Genomic DNA, 24,911 nt, shown 5'->3' with positions numbered 1-24,911 from the left:
AGATTCAAGAGGTTTTGTTCAGTCATTTCAGTTATTTTCTGTTCAAAGCTCATTACACATTCATTACACTGTTAAAGCAATGTCCCAAGATACATTCTGTTAATTGAAAGTAAAAATATCTTAATTACAAAAGATATTCTCAGAAGGTAGGAAAAAAGAAAAAAAGATTATATATGTTAAAATATTCTAAAGATGCAAATAGCAAACAAAATAACAAAACTTTTAACAACTGTCAAAGGAGTTTGCAATCATTAAATTAATGTCTTTGTTAGAAGAGGTGTGGGGATATAACCACATGAACCATTCTCAAGAGAAATAAGAATTATTCGCAAAGAGTGATCTTCCATTTTGTGTTTTTCAAGTCGATGAGACATCCCAAATGGCTTCTAAGGTTTGAGAATTGTATTCTCTATTTTTGCGCAAGAATTGATTATATAAATATCTGAGATTCAAGTCACAAAGCGACCTGTTCCGGTGATTTTTGTTGAAGGATAAATGTTGATAAGATAATGCTTATTTTGAACATTATCTTGGAATTCTTTACATCCTTCTCAACAGAGATAATGCATACATTTTTAATGTCTCAAGTGACAAATGGCCCCAGTTTAAAGAACATTTTTTAACCTCAGTGCTTCACTGAAGAATCATTAATCTATGAAGTTCCGTAATTAATGTTTTAACAGGTATTGTGTACATTTTACCAGCATTGTAATATGTATATTTAAGGGCCTGTGATCACTTGTGAAAACATATTTTTATTTAATGAGATACAAGGTCAAAAATAAAAGCTTATCTAAACAGTCCGTGCCAATTCAATGTATTAAGAAACAGACTGACAAATGAACATAATTGCGGGTCTGTGAGTTAATTTATAAAATTAAATTAATTCCACTGGGAAACAATTGTGATTTATGTAAAGGAAACTTTGTATGCAAATTCAAAGATGAAATGCCTTTCTTTTTCAATTGAAAAACAAAACAAATTAGACTTAACGAGCAACTAAGGTAAAATGTATTGTATTTAATCATAAAATCCAAACAATCATTTTGCTTTATTTGCTGACAATCTTTCTGTTTTTAGATTGGTTTGGCTTTGTTAGATGACTATTATTGTGGTACTTTTTTCTGGGTTTTCAAACTTGCTTTCAGGAAAACACAGGCTTGCTTGTGTAGTTTCTTTTGACAATGAGTGGTGGGCAAATCACAGCCCCTTGGCTGGGGATTTGACTTAACAGCACTCAATTCAGTACGCATACCCCCAAAAAAGCAGATGAGAGAAAATGAGCAGTATATATGTAGCATGTCTTCAATTTCCAAAATATAGTTTCTAAGGACAATTTTCTAAAGATGTATAGGAAGGAATTGCAGATGTTGGTTTAAACCAACGATAGACACAAAATGCTGGAGTAACTCAGCGGGACAGGCAGCATTTCTGGATAGTAGGAATGGGTGACGTTTCTGGTCGAGACGCTACTTCAGAATGAAGAAGGGTCTCGACCCGAAACGTCACCCATTCCTTCTATCCAGAGATGCTGCCTGTCCTGCTGAGTTACCCCAGCATTTTGTGTCTATCTTTCTAGAGATGTATCTCTAAACTAAACTAAGTTATAGATAATAAAGTATTTTCATCCAGATACTAAAGGGTAATAACCAATTGTTTTTTTTTTAATGTACCTGGGGTTTTTGAATGTGCTATTCGAGACTTAGACCGCATGTTGATCTTTATATTTGCAAATAGGAATTTCCATAGTACCTGTTTGTGTGCTAATGTTATATTGCTTCTGGCTGTGTGCTCCATGAAAAATCAGAAGAATGTATGTTCTGTCCAATCTTGCTCTAATAGAAATGTGGATTAAACAAAGTAAACTTTCAAATATTTTCTTATATCTCAATATTATACTTCAATATTTTCTGGGTAAATGTACTCCAAAATACTAAGCAACAAGGAAACCACAGAGAACCAAATCATTACAGCTCAAGACACAAAGTGGTGGGATGACTCAGCAGGTCAGGCAGCATCTCTGGAAAACAAAGATGATGACGTTTCTCCATGACCCCAAGTACATATTTTTTTAAATTGGTTATTTACACTGGAAAGCCTTTAGTCAGTGCCCTTATTCAATTGAACTTGCCAATGGAAAGGAAGCCATATTGGGAACACCTCTCACCTTTGTCCAACCATATACCTATCAAAAAATAAACTCCCTTCACGTGTCCACCTATTCCATGCCAGGCTTTGCCCTGCCAAACCCCCCCCCCCCCCCCCACCTCCACTCTCTTCCAGCTTCTTACTCCCCCCCACAATCAGTTTGAAGAAGTGTCCTGACCCAAAAGGCCACCTATCCTTGTTCTCCGGAGATGCTGCCTGACCCATTGAGCTATGCCAGCATTTCTTTTTTTATAAACTTGAATCTGCAGTTCCTTGTTTCTATGCTCTCCAACTTAATCTGTATCTCAGCTCCTGGACTGTGGCCTCATAGGTTGATCATCTCACACACTGCTTTTTTGACTGTGAGTTTCAGTTTGCCACCGCCAACATGGTTAAATAAAATCCTCAGTTTTGCTGATCCTTGTACTAATTAACTTAAATCTAGAAACGGTAGGGAGATGCCAGTGATGGTCCAAGTGAATTTGAGTGCAGGATGGAAATTGGTGGTGAAATTGAAGGTCAGTGAGTTCTGCATGGTGCAGGAGGTAGCACCAATGCAGTCGTCAATGTAGCGGAGGTAGAATTCGGGGATAGAGCCAGTGTACGCCTGGAAGAGGGATTGTTCGATGTACCATACAAAGAGGCAGGCATAGCTAGGGCCCATGTGAGTGCCCGTAGCTACACCTTAGATTTGGAGGAAGTGGGAGGAGTTGAAGAAAAGTTGTTGAGGGTAAGGACCAGCTCTGCTAGGCGGAGGAGAGAATTGGTAGACGGAAATTGGCTGGTTCTGAGGTCGAGGAAGAAACGGAGGGCTTTAAAACCCTCCTGGTGGGGGATGGAGGTGTAGAGTGGCTTGACATTCATAGTAAAGATAAGGGGGTGGGGGCCTGGAAAACAGAAGTAATTGAGGAGACGAAGAGTGTGTGAGGTGTCTCAGACATAGGTAGGAAGGGATTGGACCAGGATGGAGTTGAGGTGTGTGGAAATTAATTTGGTGGGACATGAACAAGCAGAAACAATGGGTCTGTCAGGACAGTTCTGTTTGTGGAATTTGGACATAGTACTCTGTGTAAGATGATAGGACGTTGGGTTTTCTCTTCACGTGGGTGCCAGGATTTTACTGTGTTGGGGGGTTGAGAGGGAGAACACTGGGACACCGTAAAATTGCTTGGGAGGTGGAAGTGATGTATTCAAGAGAGAGTTAGATATAGGTGTTAGGGCTATTGGAATCAAGGGATATGGGGAGAAAGCAGGAACGGGGTACTGGTTTTGGTTGATCAGCCACGATCATATTGAATGGCCTACTCCTGCCTGATCTCATCGTCGCTTGGTTCGGTAACTTGAACGTTCAGGAGCAGAAAAGATTGCAGAAAATTATGACCAGTGCCCAGTCCATTATCGGCTCTGACCTCCCCACCATCAAAGGGATCTATCGCAGTCGCTGCCTCAAAAAGGCTGCCAACATCATCAAAGACCTACACCATCTTGCCCACACACTCATCTCTCCGTTGCCATTGGGAAGAAGGTACAGGAGCTTGAAATCTGGAACATCAGGTTCAGGAGCAGCTTCTTCCCCACAGCCATCAGGCTATGAAACACACCATCAAACAAACTCTGAACAATAACAGCCTATTGCACTTTATCTGTTTATTTACTGTGTATATATATATATATATATATATATATATATATATATATATATATATATATATGGTCTATGGTATATAGACACACTGAACTTTTAACTCCTGTTCTGTATTATGTTTACATATTCTGTTGTGCTGCAGCAAGAATTTCATTGTCCTATCTGGGACACGTGACAATAAATTCTCTTGACTTGACTTGACTTACACCTATTTTTCTAAAGCACTTTGGTCAACGAGAGTTGTTTTTTAAATGTGCTATAGAAATAAAAGTGACTTGACTTGACTTTCTATGTTTCTAATAAGACAATAATGAATCACCAGGGGTCATCGAGTGTAGAAACAGGCCCTTCGGCCTAACTTGCCCACACCGACTAACATATCCCATCTACACTAGTCCCTCTTGCCTACGCTTGGCCCATATCCCCCTAAACCTGTCCTATCCAAGTGTAGGAAGAAACTGCAGATGCTGGTTTACACTGAAGATAGTCACAAAATGCTGGAGTAATTCAGTGGGACAGGCAGCATCTCCAGAGAGAAGGGGTGACGTTTCGGGTCGAGACCCTCCTTCAGACTCCAGAGTCCATGTACCTGTCCAGTTGGTTCTGAAACGTTGGGATAGTCCGTACCTCAACTACTACCTCCTCCTTGGGCAATTGGGGGGACAAGATACATTGGTCTCCTGAGATGAGTAGAGCAAGGGGGAAGGGGGAAGGGGGCAATCCACCAGCCTCTTGTCACTGGGGTGACAACAGGAGAACTCACCTGACGCTCTTCTGGCTGCTCTCCATCAGACTGGGGGGCGCGCACGCAGGGTTCGCGCGAGGGGCGGGGACGCGCACGCAGGGTTCGCGCGAGGGGCGGGGGCGCGCACGCAGAACGGGGACGCGGGCGTGAGGCGGCGGGGACGCGGACGTGAGGCGGCGGGGACGCGGACGTAGAGCGGGGACGCGCACGTGAGGTGGCGGGGACGCGCACGTGAGGTGGCGGGGACGCGCACGCAGGGGGGGGGGGGACGGTTGACGGTGGTTTTTTGCGCAGTTGTAGTGAGGGACGCCGCCGCCGCCGCCGCTCGTTGGGGAGAAGGGGCCGCTCGCTTGTTTGTGTCGCCGCCGCCGCCGCCGCCGCCTGAACACGGGAGCCCGGGGTCGGGGCAGAGCGGGTGGAGGAGCCAGGCCGAGCACTGGGTGAGTGGGTGACGAGACACCATGTTATTGTAGTAGTGGGAGGGAGCGACCTCTCTCACCCTGGGGTCTCTCCCCTCCTCCTCCTCTCTCATCCCCTCCCCCCTCCCCCCTTTCCCCCACCCTCTCCCTTTCCCCATCCTCTCCCCTCCCCCATCCACTCCTCTCCCTCCTCTCTGTCCCCCCCATCCTCCCCTCTCCCCCCATGCTCTCCCCTCCCCCCTCTCCCTCCCATCCTCCCCCCTCTCCCCCCATGCTCTCCCCTCCCTCCCATCCTCTCCCCCCTCCCCCTCCCATCCTCTCCCCTCCTCCCCCTCCTCTCCTTTCCCCCATCCTCTCCCCTCCCTCCTCTCTGTCCCCCCTCCTCTCCATCCCTCACTCCCCCTCTCCCTCCCCCTCATGCTCTCCCCTCCCCCCCCCATCCTCTCCCTTTCCCCATCCTCTCCCTCCCATCGTCCTCCCCCTCCCCCCCCCCCTCCCTCCCCATCCTCTCCCCCCCCCCCCATCCTCTCCCCCTCCCCCCACCATCCTCTCCTCCTCCCTCTCTTCCTACTCTCTCCTCACCCGCCCTCTCTCCCATTCAGGGTCCCACCTTCTGCCACTCTGGCGTTCCATCTTTTCCACCCTCTGCCACCCTGGAGTCCCACCGTGGGATACCGTCCTCCTCATCCCTGCCATCCCCAGGGCTCCCACTGACTCCCCACCGCCCCCAAGCCTGGGGACTGTTATCTCCCCACCCCCAAATCCCGGGAGACCAAATCTCTTCCCATTAATCCAGGGAGATCAGTTTAACTCCCCCTATATCCTTGAGGAACACCCACCCCCCAATATTCCTGGAATCCTATTTTTGACCAGTGAGGTCTACCCTTTAACCTTCTACACCCAGCGGTTGTTGCCAGGATTCAAGGGGCTGAGCTACAGGGGGAGGTTGGGCAGGTTAGGACTCTATTCGTTGATAAGGTGATAGAGGTGTATAATATAATGTGGGGAATAGATAGGGGTAATGCACAGCCTTTTATCCAGAGTGGGGGGGGGGGGGGGGGGGGGGGGGGTCAAGAACTAGAAGGCGTATGTTTCAGGTGAGAGGTGAAAGGTCTACCTCTCCAAATGGAACCTGAGGGACAGTTTTATCACACAGAGGGTGATGGGTATATGGAACGAGCTGTCAGGAGGTAGTTGAGGCACGTACTATAACAGCTCCTACCACCAGCTCCTACCCCCCTCTCTCCCTCCTCTCTCCTCCCCCATCTCTCTCCACCCCTCTCTCCGCCCTCTCCCCCCTCCCCCCCTTCCCCTCCTCCCCCTCCTCCTCTCCCAGTCAAGGTCCCACCTTCTGTCACCCTGGCGTTCCATCTTTTTCCACCCTCTGCCACCCTGGAGTCACTTCCTACTGTCCTTCTCTTCCCTGCCATCCCCACGGCTCACACTGACTCCCCAACGCTCCCTTCCAACCCCCTGGAATGATTTGCAAAGCCCTTTGACTTTCACTCGAGCCCTCTGTTTCTGCAGTGGCCGTCAGTTCACAGTCTTGTCCTCTATCCGCGCACCCACACACACGTTTTGGGGACACTAGAGTCTCTGGACAGAAGATTCTGCCCAGAGGACTCTTTAATGCAAGGCATGACCAAGCGGTTTACACAATCGCCGGATCTTTGATTGCGATCGTGCTCGATGAATCCTCTGTTTATTTATAAACATGAGGACAAATGTTGCGTTTTTGTAGAACTTGAAATTATTTACATTTCTTCACTGTTGATATTTCCGATAGCTTGCTGTTTTTTTTAAATAATTCGGTGATACTTTGACAGCCCCCACACCCCACCCCCTCTCCCCATCTCATTGTTCATCGTTCCTTTCTGAACCCATCATTTTGTGATCCCTTTTGTTTGCATTAAAACCATGTCACTTTCAATCCGATGCGAGGATAAAGCGACACCTCAAATTTCAGCAGCGCCTCTCCAAATGGAAAGCATTCGACAGACATAACAAAATGCTCAAAAGCTCAGCGACTGTCAATTTACCAGGCGGATACCGTTTCACTGAAAACTATTATTGCAGATCCTTTTGATTTCACTCCTGTATTTATTAGAAGCCAGTTGCTTTTTTCTATTGTGTTAATTATGGTACATGTATTTGTTTGTTTATATTTGTAACGACAGACCGGATAAGGTTTTTTTTTAAATTTGCTCTTCGTAGCGAATGGATCCTAGGTTGTTCTCCCGATTGCAAGACAAATGTTACACGCTCCAGTTGTCGTATTTACTCCATATCCCTCGCTCTCTCCCCCGTTGCCACTCCTACCCTCCCCCGCTGTTCCTTTGTTTGCGCTATTCGGTGTAGCGCAAAAATACAGCGATCAATAACTTTGGAGAATTGCGTCCTTTATCGTCCCTGTTGATGTGGAACTGTTGAAAGGTGTTTACAGGTAGTTGCGCGTTACCTGATGCAGAATGCAGTGGCTTCGGTTAAATGGTTATGGTTCTGTCCATTTTTATGTTATTTAGGAAAGCGAGGTTCAAAAACAGTTGTAGTTTTTAAGTTTAGGTTAAATCGTTTCAAGAAACAGAATTTGGATGGTAATTTGGACCGATTATTTTTGATAATTGTTATTTTTGGGCATGCTTAGATGTTTATAGACATCTTAGATGTTTATAGACGTAGCATAGGAAAAATATGCTATAAAATATTTTGCATAAACAATAGTTATATTACATTCTTCTTGATCTACAAAAAACCCTGACTCTTCATCTTTGATAATTTAACTATCCAAATTTAAATTCACCACAAGCATATATATTTTGCATCTATCATTTACAAGCCCTGTCATCATTTGATTGTATGAAATATTTGTTCCAATAAGATATCGTGACATAAACACCATTTGTCTCTCTTCAAAACTGTTTATCAGGTTTGTTGAATCCTTTTAATACAGCTTTTGTTTTTTTTAAGATGGTGCAGAGTAGCTCTCTCCATTGTTAATATCTGGCTCTGTGATTGCTGGGTTTGAAGTCATTTTTCTATTTATAAACAAAATTTGTGTACCATGGAATGGTTATGATGATAAATTTAGTGAGAGGTTTCGAAGTGCCAGGAAATATATATTTTGGACATTGTTAATTTGTGACTTTGTGATTGCTGCCTGTTTGAAGTCATTTTTTCTATTTGTAAATAATATTTGTGTATATTCAAATTGTTTTTGTGGTAAATTTAGAGAGCTTTTGAGGTGCAAGGAAAGATATTTTGGACCTCATTAAATGCATTAACATGCAGGATGAAGGAGCTTTATCATGTTGTTTTTATTTGCAATTTGAACATATTTCTTTCTTTTATTATTATGATTACAGTGCACTGTACTTAAAATATATCAAAACTTTGAATGTGAGTATTGTCAGTATTGTAGTTTCATGCATAACTTGCAGATATTGGAGTGGGTGTTGAGACTTAGTAGCTTACCTGCTTATCAACTGGTCTACCTTAAATTTAACAACCGAGGTGGAGTGGTGCATGTTAATTTAATCCTGTTGGTCTCTGGACATTTGGATGCCATTTTTACATTTGTATGCAATGTTTGCTTTGATTTCCTATAACGACAGCTGCGCAGCATGTAAACCCTATAAAGAAGAGGATCGTACTTTTAAATAGTCTAGCTAGAAATGTCTTGCAGGGTTGTTCGCACAGAACAACTTAAATGACAAGGGAAATGGTCACGTGCCAGCTTTTACTTCAGTTTGAAGGTCATGTTGGTGACGCTCATAAACATTGCAAATGGCCTCAAATTTTATGCTCAAAATATACTCTTACAGAATGCAGTGGAGTAAGAGAAAGGAGGAGAGCTTCTTCAAAGTAGGCATACCTTGAGGAGATTTTGCAGTGGAGTAGAGAGAGAGGAAAACTTCAAAGTAGGCATGAGAGAGGAGGAGTTCTGAAGAAGGGTCTCGACACGAAACGTCACCGATTCCTTCGCTCCATAGATGCTGCCTCGCCCGCTGAGTTTCTCCAGCATTTTTGTCTACCTGACATAATGCAGGATCTTTTGCTTTAATTTTTTACCCTAACATTTCACAAGTGAATTTTACAAGAAATGTATCAATTTTATGGACTCAATGTAACTGATAGATCAGGCAGCATCTCTGGAGAAAATTGATATTTTGTCAATGTTCTTATTCTATCTATATTTTCCAGACATGCTGCCTGACCCACTGAGTTACTCCAGCATTTTGTATCTATCTTTGGTATAAACCCTTATCTGTAGTTCCTTTTTATTACATTATGAATTTTATGGAATTCATGCAATGTTTATGTGTCTGTAAGCATGCAAAGTGCAAGTTAAAAAAAAAAATCTTTGAGCAAGGCTACTTTCTACCCAGTGTATTTTGTGTGTGGTTTGACTATGTTCAAATTGAACTATTTTTTTATCTCCATTTGATTAGAATGGTGGGGATGAGGGAATACAAGTTAATTGTGTACATGCCGTCAATGTTTAGTGAACAGATTATAGTGTAGTTGGATCAGTCTGAAGAAGGGTTTCGGCCCGAAACATTACCTATTTCCTTCGCTCCATAGATGCTGCTGCACCCGCTGAGTTTCTCCAGCATCTGCAGTTCCTTCTTGAACATAGTGTAGTTGGCAATGATTTCAAAGTGACAGGAGAAACGTCCCTCATCTGCCAGATTTCCTTTGCAACAAGCAATAACTTAACATGATAAGCAACTTGTTCTTGGATTTTCCGAAGATGCTTAAATCTAGCGGATTTCTGAGTAAATTACCACGGTGATGGATGGCAGTGGAGCCTGGGCCTGATGCCGAGGAGCAGTAACATATTTATTTCACCCAAATAATGTTGTTTCGGTTAATTCATGCAACAAATCCATGGAAAGGTCTTGCTTGCCCCTATAGATTCTGAGAAATTCATCTCCAAATCAAAAATAATCCAGGAGCTCACCCGAGCCATTAACAATTGAGGAATATACCTCTTTTACGGAGAAGTAATTGGGTAAATAGAGTACGTTAAAGTAAAAGCAAGTGTCAGGTGAAACAATGGTTCAAGAGTTCTTTATTGTATTGTACTGTGAAAACGAACAATGAAATTCTTCTCTTACACATAGTCCAGTAGAGTATGGACATACCTAAACACAATCCCAGATTAGCAAAGTGTACAGAAATAATCCTGCATGCAAGAGGTGCCAGGTTTTGGCGCTATTTTCAAAGTCCAGTCCATGCTTTAGATCTTATGAGTGGTCAATCCAGGCAGGCCCCAAGCTGTTGCAGGGCCTTCAGCCATCACCTCCTTGGACATCTAGATCGACAGTGAATGGATGAGCATCCATCTTTATTGCCCGGGGGTCGCCTCTCACAGCCCCCCTTGAAAGTGCGGGAGGCCAGACCCTGGTCCCTCTCCTACCGGCATTGCTCCTCGTCCGTTAGGTCCACCGTGGTTGCTGGCTGCATCCACAATAGTTCAATAATACTTTACTTGTGAAATATACAACTGCACAGTGGCATAGATTGCACCAGCGGGTGCCACCACATCATTGACGTGCCATTATTCAAAGTTGGGTTGGCCTGCATGCTCGGTGTACTGGAGCAGTTCCCATGAACCAATGTCCATCTCTCTTTGCCCGGCCTTCTTTGTACCCCAGGGGCGCCTCCTGCAGCCGACCATGAAGGCATTATCGGAGGCAATGCTGGAGGCAATACCCTGGTTCACCCTCCTATCCTTGCTCCTGGTATTCGACATCTCCAGCTTCTTCCTAGTCTCGCTGACCGACGAACGTTTCGGTGAGTTCCTGGTCTCACTGACCGACGAGCTTTCAGGTGAGTTCCCGGTCCCGCCGACTGACGAGCCAGGCGTGCGTGTTGGTGGTCCTGCCGATTGATGAATCTTCAGGTGTATCCCAGTCCCGTCGGCCAACAAGCCTTCAGGCGTATCCTTGTAGCTGTTTTTTTTCTTATTGTATCACCCAAAGTGATTTACTGGCCTAGCGTTCACTGCATGATGTGGTAGCCATTCCACAGGTTCTGTTTTCTGGAGGACAAATCGCCTCCTGACATTGTGTGTAGGTATGGCCTTGAATAACAATTGGTACCCTGCTTTTTTTCTAAACAATTAACTGGGCCAGACTGTTAACTGGGACACATGCTATTACATTCACCTTGAATCTGAGCTCGCAATTAAATGCTTCTGTAAAGTTCAGACTCGCAGTTCTGTTGCCTGCCTTGATAAAGAAGATGTATCACTTCAGAACATGATCTACAGCCTATTAAATCATTTTCAAATCTTGCTATCGCTCACTTTGAGCTGGAGATACAATCTTCTAAAAGGACAACATACAGTAAGTAATGTGTTTCACCAGGAACATGTTTTTCCTTTAATGTACCCTATTTACCCCATTGTTGCTCAAGTAGCTTCAATATGTGCATGAAAACATCAATTTCTCGTGCTTTTTCTACCCTTTAGTGCATTTTGCTGTAATGCTTGTTTGTGAGCATTTACGCTGAATGTGAGCACCACATATCTAAGTTAAACATCATGGTGCAGTGGATAGAGCTGCTGCCTCAGTGCCAGTGACCCGTTATGATCCTTATCTTATGGATTGTCTATGTTAAACTCAGTTACACAGCTCAAAGACCTGCTGCCTCACAGAGTCAAGAGACCTGGGTTTGATCCTGACTATGGGAGCTGTCTTTTAAGGAGTTTGTACATTCTCACTGTGACCATGTCGGTTTCCGCGGAGTACTATTGTAGATGGGACATGTTGGTTGGTGTTTGCCGGGTCTGTTTCCATACTGTCTGACTCTATGAATCCGGTTTCCTCCCACATCCCAAAGTCATGCAGATTTGTAGATTAATTGGCCTCTTTAAAATTGCTCTTGTGTGTCGGGAAGAGATGAGAAAGTGGGATAACATAGAACTTGGGTGCATGAGTGATCGATGGTTGGCGTGGACTTGGCGGGCCAAAGGGTCTATTTCCATGCTGTACGTCTAAACTAATTGAGGACCACTCCATAAGCAAAGAAGTATTGTGCATTGTCTTTGCACTCAAAAGTGTCATCTGCAAATTTGCACTCCTCACTTCCAACAAATGTGCGTTAATCATTAAATGAATCAAATTATAATCCCAGCAAGAATTCCTGAGTGATGTCCTTAATTACTTGTCACCAAACAAATCATAAATTTCTTTTTGACTTTGGCTTGCAAACCCATTCCAAATTCATCGTAACAAAACGTCTGTAGGGATTCTTCAATCTTTTGGTGAAACCTCGTTGTGTGATATATCATCAAAAGCTTTTTGGAAGTCTGAATTGGTAGGAATGCATACATTCTTATTTATAATGTGTAGTGTGATTTGTGTGATCTTTTATTATGAAGCTGAACTGTGTCCTTGTGTTTCATGGCGTGACTGAACATGAAATATCAAGGTGATGGGGAATTTAGAAGTGAATTAAGGTTTCAAGGTCAGTTTATTGTCACATGTACCAATTAAAGTGCAGTGAAATTCGATTTGCCATACTAAAACAAAAGCAACAAGACACACAACTACATAAAAGTCAACATAAACATCCACTACAGCAAATTCCCCACATTCCTCACTGTGATGGAAGGCAATAAAGTCTAATCTTCTTCCTCTTTATTCTCCCGCGGTCGGGACAGTCAAACCATCCGCAGTCGGGGATCGAAGCTCCCACGATCTGGGCGATCGAAGCTCCCGCGCCGGGATGGTCAAAGTTCCTGCGGCTAGGAGCTCCCGAAGTTGGTCTTTTACTAGGGACCGCGAGCTCCACGATGTTAAAGTCCTGCAGGCTCCCAAGGTTGGAGCACCCGAAGTCGGTCTCCAGCAGAGGCTGCCAACTCCTCGATGTTAGGCCGCAGTGCGGACGGAGATACGATACAGAAAAAAATCGCATCTCTGTCGAGGTAAGAGATTAGAAAATGTTTCCTCCATACCCCTCCACCCCCACACATAAAACAAGCTAAAGAACACTAAAACATACATTTAACACATACTATCAAACAACAAAGAAGGTGTCATGAATATAGAAAGAAATGGTGGAGATGGACCTTGAGAATCCAACTTGATATGCTCCTTCAATGCGGGACATACATTGCTGTTGGCATGTTATGTACAGCATTGGTCCTTTTGTCAATCGAAAATTACACTGACTCTTCTATCAGAACCTTGAACCATACAGCACATCTCTACATCAGCAATGAACTACAATGGACGTTGCATACCTTTCACTAAGTACTTCTGTTCGAACTATAATAGTCTGGTTATCTAATATTACAGACAATTTATTGTATTATTGATTATTATATTTATTTGATGTCATGTTGCATTAATGTGTGACAAATATTGGAATTGAGGCTGTCAATTAAAAAAAAGCGCAATATGCAGTGTTTCTATGTGGTGGAGGGAGAAAACTGTTTAGTGAAAATTTGCGCTGCTGTGCTGTGTTAGTCACAAAATGCTGGAGAAACTCAGCGGGACAGGCAGCATCTCATGTCTATCTTCGATTTAAACCAGCATTTGCTGTTCTTTCCTCCACATAGAAATTATAAGGCAGCTATACGACTGAGTTGTTTTGATAGTTTTGCGAGGCTTCATCCTGGTCATTGCCCATGAATCTCACTGTAGTGAAGACATAAGGAACTGCAGATGTTGGTTTACGAAAAAAAAGACACAAAAGTGGTGGAGTCTGAACAAGGGTCTCTGATATCTTTTGTATCCGTGTTCTCCAGAGATGTTGCCTGCCCTGTTGTGTACTTTTTGTAACTTTTTTTATCTTGCTATAGTTCATGTGTGTTAAAATCATAAATCACAATATTGGTTTGGCATTTAAGATTAAGATCAGTAGTTTCTATCACTGACCCATCTTTACCCAGTGTTGGCAATAGTTTTGTTTGTGTGGTTTAGCAAGCACTTTTGACTAATCTTGACATGATACCCATAAGACTGTTTCTATGATTGGTGTTTGTTTTCAGTTCAAACATTATACAACACTTCTTTCTTGGTACCTTCATTTTAACCTAATGCAGTTTGATTATGTCACTTATCTATGCTTGGTCAAGAAAACTGATTTGTCAAATTTGGACTTTAGTTCCCACTCAACAACACACTTTTAAGATGGTCACCGAGTCATTCTGGAATCCTTCTGACTTTGCCTATGGATTTCTTCTCTCAGAATGATGCTCTACGTGCCCTTGTCACCTTTGTGCCTTTGGTAAATAAATTTGTGAACCCAAAAGCTTTTCACTGTACCTCGGTGCACGTAACAATAAACTGAATTGAACTGAACTGTTGTGCTCTTGTGCTGACAACAAATATAATATTTTTGGCAGCTGAGGTCGCTTAATGAAATCCTGGGAAAAAAGAGTTTGGTTAGAAGCAAGCCTTTTTGTATGGTGAATGTATTTCCACTCCACATTTCCCTCCCCCCCCCCAGTCTCATTCCACCCATATCCCTCTCTCATGCTTTACATGTCATGCCTCCTCTTTATTTATCTGACACCGTTTGTCTCCTTTTCACTTCAGCCTTTGATGTTCAGATCAGATCCGCCTATCACTTGCCAGGCTTCGTCCCACCTCCACCCCCCTTTTCCAGCTTTCTCCTCCCTACACCATCAGTCTGAAGAAGGTTCCTAACCCGAAATATCGCCTGTCCATACCCACTACAATGCTGCTTCAACCACTAGTTCCTCCAGCACTTTGTTTTTCTCCTCAAGATTCCAACATCTGCAGTTTCTTATTAATGCAATTAATTTGTCCTCAATTAAGTCGTTTGGAGAGATTCTTCAGCTGTGTCGTTGGCCAAAATATTTGGTGCCTCGTTCTCCTGAAATTCTAACAAGTAATTGCTTGAGGAAGGCTCAATTTTTATTTGTGGTTATTTTGTTTCTTTCAAGCAACAGTAGATGTTTATACTCTTTGCATTCAAGGAACAGCAGATGCTGGTTTATTAAAAAATGACACAAAGTGCTGGAGTAACTCAGCGGGTCAGGCAGAATCTGTAGAAAACATGGATAGTTGATGTTCCGGGTTGGGTCCTTGCCTTCACTATCTGTTCTGTGAGCTTCCCATTTGCCATCATGGGGGTTGGCATAGTGATTTTGTGCACATGCCATAGTAAATGGCTATAATGAAAAAAAATATATGATTTTCATTCCAATTCTGGGCTATATGTAGATATTTTTATAGTGATTAAAGAAATCACAAACCAGTATGCATGTTTTAATTAGTTGTCAGGATTTGCATCAACCTTTTATTTGTTTGACTCGTACATGTTTTTGCATACAGTAAGTGTTGTTCTTTGGACATGATTGAAATATGTAGTTGGCACAGAAATGCTAGGTTTGTAACATTTTTAATTATACAGTGGACTGGGTGAGTGACTGAATTGGCTTTTTCACTAAAATGGATAGGGGCTGTACGTGCATGGGAATATACCATCACATGAATTTCCTCTCAACAGTGCATCTTCCTGACTTGTAAGTGTATCACCCAGTCCTTCATCTACGGCTAGTTTGAGTCCTGGTAATCCCTGCCCCACACCACCAGTAGGAGTACTTTCACCAGAAAGAAAGCAGTGGTTCAAGAATGCTTTCTCAAGGGCAATTAAGCATAGGCAATAATTGCTGGCTTTGCCAATGACTTCCAAATATTATATCTTTATTAGACTAGTCATCTGCCCATTAAACCACACCTATTACAAGCAGGTCCCCTGATGTGATTTCCTCAAGAAAGTCAGACCTAATGATCAAGTTAGACACAAAGTGCTGGAGTAACTCAGTGGGACAGATAGCATCTCTGGAGAAAAATGATGGATGACTGTTCGGGTCGGGACTCTTCTTCAGTGTTGTGCACAGTGTAATGCCCACAGAAATGTTAAGCACCAAGTATCATAGCCATTCAAAATAATCAAATTAAACCAAAAAATAAACATACCCACATCCTCAGAAGACGAAGGAAGTTCGGCATGTCTCCGACTCTGACCAATTTCTACATATGCAGTGTAGGAAGCATCCTGTCGAGATGCAACCCAGTTTGGTTTGGCAGCAGCTCCTCCCAATGCTGCAATATATTGTAGAAAATTCCTCACCCCCTCCCCAATCACTCCTTATACACTTCACACTACCTCTGGAAAACAGCCAACATAATCAAGGACCATTGTCACCCCGTCACTCCCTCATCTCTCTTTTCCTACTGGGAAGATGATACAAAATCTTGAAAGCGCCACCAGATTCAGGCACAGCTTCTTCCGCGCTACAAGGCCTGCTGATCTCGTTTTGTTTTTAAAATAAATGCATTTATCGTAGGCTCGATATGCGTCATCACAGACCTTCTGAACTCCGCTGTGTTTCTTGCCACCTTCAAGGTGGCCGAGAATGTTTAGTGGGGACAACAGGAACAGTATGCTCACTTCTGACCCGAATAGAACAGGGGAACTTGTGAGAAATGAAAAAGGTGCAAAATCTCAGGTTTTTGAACAGTCGGGCTTTTCTAACTTGTTATTCACCAGAACTTACTTACTATAACAACTATTGAAAGACATTTGAGCAGGTACATGGATAGTACATGAAAATGTTTAGAGGAACATGGGTCAAAAGTGGGCAGGTGGGACCAGTGAAGATCTTGGCTAGCATGGGCTAGTTGGGTGGAAGGGCCTGTTTGTGCACAGTATGACTAACTGCAGAGTGGCAGGATTTAAACGTGGTGAAATAAAGGAGAAAAATAACCTCCTAGTGGGTGTCTCCCAGGGATTAAAGCAATACTTTTTGCGTGTGGCATCTTCTGTGTTGATTTGAACTTGTGTCTTCAACAAATCCTGTCCACTCTCAATGCATGATGCTTGCTGTTTGTGTCCATTCATTAGATTGACTGGAGCCCAATGATACACTCGTCAGGAGCTCATTATAGTTGTTGGTCAGGAGGACACTGTTGAATTAAGTGGCCGTCATAACTATGTGTATTATTAACCAAGGCCTGTTAGTATTTAATGATAGAAGCCCCATGACCTTTAAGTCAGCTACCTGCATCGATCCTTGCATAATCTTACAAACGGTGGAATTTCAGCCCACTTGTAGTAATTTGAGAAAGTATGCAGTAAAACCCTTCTCTTCAGTCACAATTTATTTAATGCTCTCGCTTAATTAAACCATCCAACTTGTGTAAGAGGGGATACTGCAAATGCCATGTTTTAAAATAGTTTGCATTTCACAACCACATTTATGCAAATGGTTATTGAAAAAGAACATCACCATTTCTGCACTTTATTTTTATGTCTTTTTCACAACTGACATCACTGATGCAAAATATCCGAGGGAGATATTTGTTTCGGCAAATTAGCTTTCTGCTTGCAGCAAACTCTTAATCTTTGTTGGGGCGGATGATATTTTTACTTTGTACTGCCAATGTGAAGTGAGGCTGACTAGCTGAGAATAAATCCTGAACACCTCATAGGATTAGCTGTGAAAATCTAAAACTAATCATGGCAACCTTTCAATTTTAAACTGAAGTTTGGCTATTGTGCAAGTAGTGTTCAGAAACTGACGGCATCTTCCTATGCTAACTAGTAACCAATGCCCACATGTTTTACTTTACAGCATCTCTAAATTACAAGTTTAGGATTTTTTTTCCCTTTTAACCATGTTTTATTTTGTTTCCAAGACCCACACAGCAGTAGAGTTGCTGCCTTAGAGCACCAGAGACCCGGGTTCGATCCGGACTACGGGTGCTGTCTGTACAGAGTTTATAAATTCTCCCTGCATGGGTCTTCCCCGGGTCCTCTGGTTTCCTCCCACATTCCACCCACATTCCAAAGACGAAAAGGTTTGTAAGGTAATTGGCTTTGGTAAAAATTGTAAATTGTCCCTAGTGTGTAGGATAGTGTTAGTGTACGGGGATCGCTAGCCAGGTGTGGATTCTGTGGGCTGAAGGCCCTATTCCTGTAGGGCGGCAGGGATGCACAGCGGTAGAGTTGCTGCATTACAGCGCTTGCAGCGCCGGAGACCTGGGTTTGATCCCGACTACGGGGCGGGCTGTACAGAGTTTGTCCGTTCTGCCTGGGTTTTCTCTGAGGTCTTTGGTTTCCTCCTAACCTCCAAATAAGCTCTGAACTACATAGACGAGGGGCCATTGGTTTTGTCCATTTTGCACTATTATTGGTTGTTTGTTTGTTTTATGTGTATGCTTTATTCTTCCTCTCCAATAGCACAGGCCGGCTCTGAACATGGCCTGCAACAGTGCATTTTGCAACATTTATATTCTTGTCCACTCTTACACACTCACTTTCAAACTGCCCTAATTTCGACTTCTGTATTCCTTCATTCAGATTTCCTCTTTCTAACCCACCCCCTTTGACTGGATGCCTTTTGTTTATTGTTCATCCTCTCAGCAACCCCGGTCTCGCCCACACAGAGAGTTTCCCTTTGTACTTGCTATCACTCCCTCTACTCACTCTGCCACTTTATTTACTTTAGAGATCCAGCGTGGAAACAGGCCCTTCGGCCCACCGAGTCCACACCGACCAATAGTCAGCCATACACTAGTTCTATCTTACACTCTAGGGAGAATTTACAGAGGCCAATTAACCAACAAACCTGTACGCCTTTGGATGTTGGGGGAAACCAGAGCACCCGGAGGAAACCCACATGGTCACAGGGAGAACATACAAACTCCTCACAGACAGCACCCATTGTCAGGGTCGAACCTGGGTCTCTGGCATTGTGAAGTAGCAACTATACAGCAATGCCACTAACCAACTTCCCTGTTCTGATGAAAAGAGAAACCCTTTCTTTTTCCATTGATGCCACCTGACTTGAAGAATTCCAGATTATTTTTTTCTTGGTTCTCCTGTTATAATTTATGGCCACAAATAATGATTAGTTGGCTAATATTCATTTGTCATTCAAGGCTGGCAGAATAAAATAAATCATCTGGCACTTGAAGATATGGTTTGTTAATATTTGAAAATAGGTTACTGCTTTTATAATTAGTTCATGAGTTGTAGGTGTGACTGGAAAGGATGACATTGTAGTCCATCCTTCCATTCCCCACGAGAAGGCGATTAATGCATTGAAAGTTTTAAGTAAAAGCATTCCACTATTTTGGCCAGTGGCAATGATAGACTGGTGGTATATTTTTGAGATGATGGAGAACTTGGGGTGATGGCATTTCCATGTGCCCTTTGATCTTTTTGTGTTTGAGAGATATTTGGGTAACCAGTGTAATTTAGAGATGATGATAGACACAAAAAGCTGGAGTAACTCAGCGGGTCAGGCAGCGAATGTTTGGTGACGTTTCGGGCCAAGACCCTTCTTTGGACTGGTTAGGGGTAAGGGAAACGAGAGATATAGACGGTGATTTGAGATAAAGATGGATTAATGAAAGATATGCAAAAAAGTTACGATGATAAAGGAAACAGGCCATTATAAGCTGTTTGTAGGGTGAAAATGAGAAGCTAGTGCGACTTGGGTGGGGGAGGGATGTGACTTAGGTAGCAGTACTTTTTGTACAGCTACCTAAGTCACATGCAAATGGACATAGGGTCATTAAGACTTGAAAGCTGAATGCACAGCTCAAAGAGTAGTGGGTGATGTGGGTTTTAAAATGTGGGGCATTGCTTCCAATATTCGGGAAAGAGGGAGATGCTCTTTTGAAACAGGCTTTGCACGTAATGAACTAGAGCTAACATCCCAGTGAATTCAATAACAAGGTCTACAGATAAGGCTTTTAACTATCCAGTTTGAGGAGGGGATCGGGTGAGGGGAAATTTGCAAGTTCAATAGGGAAAGGATGAAGTGATAATGCAGGGGAGCATCGGGTGATGTATCCAACATATGTCATGGCAGGCAGAATGAGAAAACACAAGAACATACAAAAAATAGAGTCGGTAAAATCTGTAAAACGACAAAATAAAAAATGTTGCGTGTAAATGCATGCAGCATTCATAAGATGAATTAATGCAAAAATAGAAATCGGTACGCGTTAATCTAGTTTGGAGAGATAGAAATTGACTCATAAATGTGCGTGCAAAAAAGAGTAATATACTCATCCTGGGAGACGTTGATCTATATGTAGACTGGGAAAAGCAAATTAGTAATGTAATTCATGGAGTACCTATGAAATGATTTTCAACATCTATGTTAAGCAAACATATTTTAGATCAAGTATGAGAAATGGTCAATCTTACACTTGAGGGAACTTTTAAGGAAGGGTAATCATACTAAAGTAGAATTTTATTCAAAGATTGAAGTGATTTTAGTTCAATTTGAAGCAAATGTTTTAAACTCAAAGCAAATGGCAAATATGGGTAGAACAGCGTGTCAGGCAGCATCACAGGAGAAAAGGAATAGGTGACGTTTCGGGTCAAGACCCTTCTTCAGACTCGACCCAAAACATCACCTATTCCTTTTCTCCCGAGATGTTGTCTGACCCGCTGAGTTACTTCAGATTTTTGTGTCCACCTTCGGTTTAAACCAGCAACTGCAGTTCCTTCCTGGGCAAATATAGGTAGATAGACACAAAATGCTGGAGTAACTCAAATACTTTAAATATAAGACTTTAACAAGGAAATAATGATTACATAGTTTAGAACAAAAAATCCTTTTAAGGTGTAAATAACCAGCAGAAAAAGTAGTCCAGTGGTAACTATTGAGATGTTAAAGGTGGTCATTTCCTTCGAAACTAATCCTGATGTTTAAAGGGGGAATGGAAAATTTCCAATTCATTATCCAGGCATTAACAAGAAAATGGATAGTAGAATATTGCAGCAATCCAATGAGAAACATGATGAAGTGTATACAACTAAATAGGTTAAAAAGAAAAATTGTAAACATTGATGTTAATTCTTTGGAGAAATTATCGGCACCCCCTCAGTAGCAAGAATGTCCTTCCTCAAATTAGGGGACCAAAACTGCACACAATACTCCAGGTGTGGTCTCACTAGGGCCCAGTACAGGGTCAATGCAGGGATGATGTCTCCCATATTTGTGGTGTCTGAAACCAGGGTCACAATCTCAAAACGAGGGGAGAGATATTTGGGACAGATATAAGATTTTCTTTTTCACCCTAGGGATTGTGAATTTTTTAATTCTATGCCCAAAAGGCCTGTGGATGAGCATATTTGAAACAGATTTCATGTTTGTTTTCTGAATCAAGAGTACTGTGTTGTGCAAAGAAAGTGGTGTTATGGTGCAGGGGTCCAATTGCTTATTCCTATTTATGTTATTTAATTTCCATTTTACTATTGATAAATTAACTCTAAATCTTGTCCCTCATTAAAGTAATCATATCTGGCTTTATTTAAAGCTGTACATCAGCTTTAAGAGAGCAAAGATGTTTCTAAATCTCATCGTCTCCATCACAGGAGACAGACTATTGATCGATATGTACTATAAACCCACTGACTCCCATAGCTATCTGGACTACACTTCTTCCCACCCTGCTTCCTGTAAAGACTCTATGCCCTACTCCCAATTTCTCCGTCTATACCACATCTGCGCTCAGGATGAGGTTTTCCATACCAGGGCATCGGAGATGTCCTAATTCTTTAGGAAATGGGGGTTCCCCTCTTCCATTATAGCTGAGGCTTTCACTAGGGTCTCCTCCATATCCCGCAACTCTGCTCTTGCTCCCCCTTCCCCCATTTGTAACACGGACAGAGTCCCCGTTGTCCTCACCTTCCACCCCATCAGCCGTCGCAGACAGCATATAATCCTCCAACATTTTTGCCACCTCCAATGGGATCCCACTACTGGTCACATCTTCTTATCTCCACCCTTATCTTCTATTCGCCGAGACCGTTCCCTCTGCAACTCCCTGGTCAATTCGTCCCTTCCCACCCAAACCACTTCATCCCCAGGTACTTTCCCTTGCAACCGCAGGAGATGCAACACCTGTCCCTTTATCTCCCCCCTTGGCTCCATCCAAGGACCCCAAGAGTCTTTTCAGGTGATACAGAGGTTCACTCGCACCTCCTCCAACCTCGTCTACTGTATCCGCTGTTCCAGGTGTCAACTCCTGTGCATCGGCGAGACCAATCGCAGGCTCGGCGATCATTTCACTGAACACTTTCGCTCAGTTCGCCTTAACTTACCTGATCTCCCGGTTGCTCAGCACTTTAACTCCCCCTCCTATTCTCAATCTGACCTTTCTGCCCTGGGCCTCCTCCATTGTCAGAGTGAGGCCCAGCGCAAATTGGAAACACAGCACCTCATATTTCACTTCGGTAGCTTGCACCCCAGCGGTATGAACATTGACGTCTCTAACTTCAAATGCTGTTGCTTTCCTTCTCTTCCCCCTTCCCAGTTCTCCCACCAATCTTACTGTCTCCGATTACATTCTATCTCTGTCCCGCCCACTCCCCTGACATCAGTCTGAAGAAGGGTCTCGACCCGAAACATCACCCATTCCTTCTCTTCAGAGATGCTGCCTGTCCCGCTGAGTTGCTCCTGCATTTTATGTCTACCTATGATTTTCCAGCCTGGTTCTTCATAATTGTATTAACAAGCACAGGAATTACACTTTTTAATTATATGGCTCGGTTAAGGTTTAATTAGCTACATAAGCGTAATTAAATTGGCCTAATTTGCTGGTGTTATTTCTCCCATCAAAATGAATCATGCGCTTACATTGTTTTGCTGTTTCTGATAATAGACTTGTCGAAACAGTGTCTTACCACCGGCTGTGCAGATGCCTCCCTGTAATTTTTGTTTTTGCAGAATGTGATGTACAAGCATGTAGACTACATTTCATCTGTTGTGACCCAATTGGAGCACAGTTTGTAATGCAGGGACCTCTGGTAAACTTGAAGCAGTTTCTGAAATATTCATCGAGTTTAATTAAAATCATTTGGCATGTGCTTTATCTTTGCTAAATGTATTTCTGTGCCTATTACATTCAGACCTGTCTAAATGACCAGGAACTGCCATAGCTCGCAGCATAAAATGATGGTCAGCTCTCACCGGCACTCACACACAGGCTCAACCAGCTGGCACTGCTTGCACTTTGACAAACTACCATTTTGTTCTTATTGAGCACACACTAACCTTTTGTGCCTTATATCCGAGCTGCCACTGATGCTGCAGATGCAAGGAGCTGGAAGCTCGAGTAAAACGCAAAGTGCTGGAGTAACTCAGCGGGTCATGCTACATCTCTGGAGATTGTGGACATGTGACCCTTTGGATCGGGACCCTTCTTCAGGCTGAAGAAGAGTATCGCCTGTCTATTCTCTCAGCAATGCTGCCTGACCCGCTGAGTTACTCCAGCACTTTGTATTTTACTGTCATCGAGGCTCCTCCATTTCTGAAATTGACCTTGATTTAAGCTCCTCCCATATTGTGGCTGTAACCCTTTCAAGGCTGTATTCTTTAATTCACATTTTCAGTGTTCTTTTCCAGACATATGCTTGAATTCATCATATTTATCTTATTATAATCATAGTCTCACAGCGTGGAAACATGCCCTTCGGCCCAACACTTCCATCTGCACTAGTCTCACCTGCCTGCTTTTGTCCCATATTCCTCTAAACCTGTCCTATCCATGTTCCTGTCTAAATGTTTCTTAAATGTTGCGATAGTACCAGCCTCAACTACCTCTTCCGGCAGCACGTTCCATACACCTCCACCGTTTGTGTGAAAAAGTTACCCCTCGGGTTTCTATTAAATCTTTCCCCCCTCACTTTAAACCTATGTCCTCTGGTTCACTATTCCCCTACTCTGGGCAAGAGACTCTGTGTGTCTACCCATTCTATTCCTCTTGTGATTTTGTTACAGATTACTGCACGTACATTGTATCAATGCTGCAAGAAACAATATTGTGCTTTGGAATATACATTGTATCTTCCCACCACTAGTGGTCCACTAAAGAACGCTTGGGGCTGGAAGGGATGTTGCCACTTTCCAGCTGCTAGAATTTTACAGGCACAATTGGTTAGAATGTTGTTTTAAATTGTTTGAAACCTTACCCAATTTTTCCTTCTATGTATCTTATACACCACATGAATCGAACTGCTAAGAAATTGTAATATTTTACAATAGAACTTGGAAACCTTCAGGCTAAATTTCAAATCTTAATATACCTATTATTATACCACTTGGCATGGTTGTGTGGGAAGACTTTATGGATACAATGGATTAAAAATGGTCTAAAAGACTTCTTGAGTAGTCTTCTCATTAGCTGAGGGTGTAGTTCCAATCTCCCAACTCTACTCCTTGTGGCCCTCGCTGTTTTTTAAATCTATGTTACTCTGTAGCTGTAATGAAAAAACGATCTAGCACCATGTTCTGCACTCTGCCACCTTTCTCTTTCAACTACCTATTGTACTAGTGTATTCCTTGATTGGATCCCTGTATGGTATGATTAGACTGGATCGCATGCAAACAGAGCATTTCACTGTATCTGCAGTAATAAACCGTTAGTTATGATTGTTATCCATGTTGTCTTACAAACATGCATCCATTATAAAGGATTATAAGTTTATTGTCATATTGTGTCCTACCATTCCTCATATACAATAGACAATAGGTGCAGGAGTAGGCCATTTGGTCCTTCGAGCCAGCACCGCCATTCAATGTGATCATGGCTGATCATCCCCAATCAGTACCCCATTCCTGCCTTTTTCCCAATATCCCCTGACTCCGCCATCTTTAAGAGCCCTATCTGGCTCTCTCGTAAAAGTATCCAGAGAACCGGCCTCCACCGCCCTTTGAGGCAGAGAATTCCACAGACTCACAACTCTCTGTGAGAAAAAGTGTTTCCTCATCTCTGTTCTAAATGGCTTACTCTGTATCCATAAACAAGGGACTTCCGCGCCGATCGGCAGGTCGAATTTGCCCCTTGCAGCCTGGGCTCTGGAATACCAGCCCAGCTGGAGCCGGCAGTTCCATTCTCATAGTCGACTTCCGTGGCCGACTTTGTGGGCCGGTATCTCGGTCTGG

General features: G+C 43.0%; 1 protein-coding gene across 4 annotated transcripts in view; it reads left to right on the top strand.

The window, feature by feature from the left end:
- The first annotated feature begins 4,790 nt into the window (after positions 1-4,790).
- Positions 4,791-24,911, top strand: part of mapk8 (mitogen-activated protein kinase 8) — a 74,071-nt gene continuing 53,950 nt past the window's right edge. The window contains exon 1 of one of the 4 annotated variants that reach the window (XM_033012805.1): positions 4,791-4,978. The gene's annotated coding sequence lies outside the window, so the exon portion shown is untranslated. Of the gene's footprint in view, positions 4,979-7,128; positions 7,401-24,911 lie in introns of those variants that run through there. The other 3 variants (XM_033012808.1, XM_033012809.1, XM_033012806.1) reach the window with 3 other exon arrangements.

Source organism: Amblyraja radiata, chromosome 37 (assembly GCF_010909765.2).
Source record: "Amblyraja radiata isolate CabotCenter1 chromosome 37, sAmbRad1.1.pri, whole genome shotgun sequence".
In the NCBI taxonomy this organism is placed as follows: domain Eukaryota; kingdom Metazoa; phylum Chordata; class Chondrichthyes; order Rajiformes; family Rajidae; genus Amblyraja; species Amblyraja radiata.
The sequence above is the reverse complement of the archived record's forward strand: the minus strand, read 5'-3'. Positions and strand labels throughout refer to the sequence as shown.